Below are 5,000 nucleotides of genomic sequence, written 5' to 3'. Positions count from 1 at the left end.
GTCTTGGCAGGAAGCAAGACTTTTATATCCTTACCAAGACACAATCACCCTCCTCCTCCTCCTTCTCCTTCTCCCTCCTCCTCTTCCTCCTCCTCTTTTTTCATACAATTTTTTTCTTTTCCCAATATTACTTATACTTTTTCTTTTCCTCTCTCTTCCTCCTCCTCTTTTTCTTACTCTTTTTACTCTTCCTTTAGACTTTTCCTCTTCTTCAACCTTCCTCCCACTCTTTTTCCTGCTCTTTTTACTATCCCCACTTCTCCTCCCTCTTTTCTTCTTTCTTCCTCTTTCTCTTCCTCCTCCTCTTATTCTTGCTTTTTTACTCTTCTCAATTCTCCTCTTCCTTCTCTTCTTTCTCTCTCTTTTTCTTCTTCCTCCTCTTTTTCTTGTTCTTTTCCTCTTCCCCATTCTCCTTCTGCTTCGCTTTCTCTGTCTATTCTTCCTTCTTTTCCTCCTCTTCTTCTTCCTCTTTTTCTTGCTCTTTTTCCTCTTCTTCTTTTTCTTCTTCTTTTCCTCTTCCTCCTTTATCTTTCTCCTTCACCCTCTTTGCCTCTCCTTCCTTCTCTTCCTCCTCTTCTTCTTCCTCTTTTTCCTTCTCCTTCTATTTCACATTCTCTGTTTCTTCTTCCTTCTTTTCCTCCTTCTTTTTTTTCCTCCATATAATTCTCCTTCTCCTTAACCTTCTCCGCCTTTTCTTCTTCACTTCCTATTCTTCCATCTTCTTTTTCCATTTACCATTCGTTTCCCTCTTCCATCTTCTGTCTTCCTCCTATCCCCCTCCTATCCCCCCTCTTCTACTCTCCTTATATCCACCTCTTCCTTCCATCCTCATCCTCTTTAATCTCTTGAGCTTGTATGTAATCTTCCTTTCCTTCTCTCTTTCTTATCTTCATTTCTATCCTCATCCAAATCCAGCCTATCCCCAATTTCTTCCTCTGATAATGATAATGTTATTTATTATGATGTATTATTAATATCTTTTTTAATCAAATAAATGTGATCTCAGATACACCATTTCTATATTGTACCTATGATCAATCTAGATTGATTAGAAAGATATCCCAATGGCCCGTGTGTGTGTGTATGTTTGTGTGTGTGTGCGCGTGTGTGTGTGTGTGTGTGTGTGTGTGTGTGTGTGTGTGTGTGTGTGTGTGTGTGTGTGTGTGTGTGTGTGTGTGTGTGTGTGTGTGTGTGTGTGTGTGTGTGTGTGTGTGTGTGTGTCTGTGATTCATCACTATCGTCTTAAATCACATGATAGACTCGTGATCGACAGTTATTACCCTCCCGCATGGGAGTTCAAATCTCCATAGTACGATCGATGAGTAATGCTCTGACCTAAATCACACGAGAGCGCCTGCCCCCCCACACACACGCACAGATACACGTACACACACATGCACACACACACACACACACACGCACACACACACACATACACACACACGCGCGCACGCACACACACACACACACACACATACACACGCATGCAAACAGAGATCAGCAAGAAACATTCTGAAACCACTACAAGACAAAAAGCAAGAATTAGAAAAGGAAAAAGAAAAAGTGCATAGAGTGGAACAATACTCAAAAGAAAAAATCGACCTCTAAAGATCAAATTAAGGTCACAATTAGTAGCAGAAGAAGTATTAGCAAAAGCAGGAAGGTTGACAAATAGTGAAAACTATAGAGTTATTTGAATAAAAAAAAAGAAATGAACGATGAGGTAAAAGAAAGAGAAAAGACACTAAGAAGTGAAGCTAAAGAAAAAAACGAGAAAAGAACGGGTAACGAAAAGAACGAATTCTATTGGAGAGTGCCAGACATGAGTCTAAGAAAACTGTATATTAAAAAAAAAGAAACGAAAGGAACAGAGAACGCGATAGAGAAGGAAAGAGTTAAAAGTGACTTATACTAACACAGACGGTCTGATCTCAGGATTAAATGAACTAAATTATTATTTGTCAAAAGAAAAACCAGATATAATGGGAATTGTGGAGACAAAATTAAGGGGTCCACTATCACCAAATAGTGTTGGACAAGGATTATATAATAACTGGATAAAAAATAAAGAGGAAAAACAGGGTGGAGGAGCCATGTTTTTGACAAAGAACATTTTAAGTGTGACGAGGGTTACAGAGAGAGAAAATAGTGTTGAAATGATTATGATAAAAGTTGAAAACAGTGACATGAAAAGTAGAAAGTTTGTGGTGACTTATGTGCCCCCAAAAACGCGTTCTTGGAAAGAGAGCGATTATTCTAAAATGTTAGAAGACACAAGGCATTCATCATATGAGACGCTGAAGGACGGAGAAAACGTAGTATCTATAAGTGATTTTAATTGCAATGAAATTATGTTGGGAAGAGGTGATAGTGAAAGGTGGAGAGGACCTTTGGGGAAATATATTATTTGACATGACTATAGAATATACAATGACACAATGGATAAAAGAAAATATCAGATATTAATATAATAAAAAAAATCGTCGAGGCTAGGTCTAATACTTACATTAGAGCCTGAAATTGTGGATAGAATTGAATACAAGACACCAATTGCGAAAAATTACCACATACTACTTGAGTTTGAGTTAAAAAAAGGAAATGTATATGAAAAGAAATAAGAAATACAGAAAAGGAAGGCTGATGTATAATAAAACTTTGGAAATCTTAGAAACTTCTTTCAAAAAGCGAATTGGGAACAATTCTATAATAAAAAGACACAAGTGGAAGAGAAATGGACGATTTTGAAAGAAATCTACAACGAAGGAGTGGATAAATATGTACCAAGACAAAACAGGAAAAGGTGTATATTAAGTGCGGCAAAAGAGAGAAGAGATAAAGCTTGGAAAAGATGGAGAAAAGATCAAAAAACTGGAAAGAGGCAAATATATATCAATCTAAGGAATGAATATGTAAAACTGCGCAGGAAGGAAAAAAGAAACTATGAGAAAGACATAACAGAAAAATGTAAGGACCGACCGAAATTATTCTATAGATATGTAAACAGTAAACTAAAAACAAACAGGACAGGAAATAATAAAATTACGCCAAGGGGACATAGAATACACAGAAGATGGCTGAAGTCGTGAGCAAACACTTCAAGTCTGTGTTCACTAGAGAAAATATACAGTATGGGGACGAAGTCATGATCAAACACTTCAAGTCTGTGTTCACTAGAGAAAATATAGAGTATGGGGATGAAAGAAGTGAAGTGAGATCCCTGCCCATGAGTGAAATAATGGGATCCGGGCCGGATAGCGACTGTCAAAACAGCGACAGTCATAATAGCGACTTCATAAGGGCGACGTAATCAGGTGAGCGACTTTCAAAACGGCGACTGTCCTAATGGCGACCGCATTATAACAGCGACTGTAATAATAGCGACTTTACTATCGACCGGTCAGAATGGTTGCAGACTTATGTTTCAATTGCTTGTGTTTTCGTGTTTGTATTTACGCGTTCAGTTGTGTTTACTTTGTGAGATAGGTTCAGAATGAAATATGCTCAAAAGGTCGCAGACTTATGTTTCTATCGCTCATATTTATTTGTTTGTGTTTACATGTTTGTGTTCACTTCGTGAGATAAGTTCACTAAAGTGAATTTACTGGTCGGTTGCTCGGTCGTCGGTTTTTTAATTCTTTTAATAATATTTTTCTTTCAATAATAAGTAAATGATAATAGCAACATTTAGGATTGGTCGAAACGTCGTACCATGCAGAGTTCTGGCCGAAACGTCAGTTGCCGAAACGTCTGTGGCCGAAACATCCTATATTCGATGCGCTCCCCTCCTGCATGCTCATAATGATGTTGAACTTCTGGACTGGGTTGTTCAAAATAATTTTTTGCACTATCTTGGCGTTGAATCTATCTTGACATTAAACATCATGGTAACACAGAGCGTTACCTTGACTTTTAACAACAAGATAAACTAACGCTAGAATTAGTTTTTGAACAACCCAACCCTAGACTCCTTGTTATATGTTATCAATGTTAGGCAACTTTTTGTGCAACAATAACACCATTTACCTTAGTCCACACATGAAAGCTGTATAATTTTAATTTAGATAATTTGGTGCACTGTATAATTTCAATTTAGATAATTTGTTTCATAAATTTAATTTCGTTTTCACACAGTATGTGCAAAAAATATTGTCACTTGAAATGATATATATTTCTTTAATTCTTTTAATAATATATTTTCTTTCAATAATAAGTAAATAATAATAACAACATTTAGAGGACTGGCCGAAACGTCCTACGTCGTTTTTTTTAATTCTTTTAATAATATTTTCTTTCAATAATAAGTAAATAATAATAGCAACATTTAGGATTGGCCGAAACGTCGTACCCTGCAGAGTTCTGGCCGAAATGTCAGTTGCCGAAACGTTTGTGGCCGAAACATCCTATATTCGATGCGCTCCCCTCCTGCATGCTCATAATGATGTTGAACTTCTGGACTGGGTTGTTCAAAATAAATTTTTTGCACTATCTTGGCGTTAAATCTATCTTGACATTAAACATCATGGTAGCACAGAGCGTTACCTTGACTTTTAACAAGATAAACTAACGCTAGAATTAGTTTTTGAACAACCCAACCCTAGACTCCTTGTTATATGTTATCAATGTTAGGCAGCTTTTTGTGCAACAATAACACCATTTACCTTAGTCCACACATGAAAGCTGTATAATTTTAATTTAGATAATTTGGTGCACTGTATAATTTCAATTTAGATAATTTGTTTCATAAAATAAATTTCGTTTTCACACAGTATGTGCAAAAATATTGTCACTTGAAATTATATATATTTCTTTAATTCTTTTAATAATACATTTTCTTTCAATAATAAGTAAATAATAATAACAACATTTGGAGGACTGGCCGAAACGTCCTACCCTGCAGAGTTCTGGCCGAAACGTCAGTGCCCGAAACATCCTACATTCCATGCACTCCCCTCCTGTATGCTCATAATGATGTTGAACTTCTGGACTGGGTTGTTCAAAAC

At 36.5% G+C, this 5,000-nt stretch overlaps 1 protein-coding gene across 3 annotated transcripts in view; it reads right to left on the bottom strand.

Moving 5' to 3' along the window:
* The window catches only part of LOC143020658 (solute carrier family 12 member 8), a 97,381-nt gene that overhangs the window by 56,444 nt on the left and 35,937 nt on the right, over nt 1-5,000 (bottom strand). The window lies entirely within an intron of this gene.

Source organism: Oratosquilla oratoria, chromosome 40 (genome assembly GCF_046742065.1).
Source record: "Oratosquilla oratoria isolate Oo_2021 chromosome 40, ASM4674206v1, whole genome shotgun sequence".
Classification (NCBI taxonomy): Eukaryota; Metazoa; Arthropoda; class Malacostraca; order Stomatopoda; family Squillidae; genus Oratosquilla; species Oratosquilla oratoria.
This window is presented reverse-complemented; position numbering and strand designations above follow the sequence as displayed.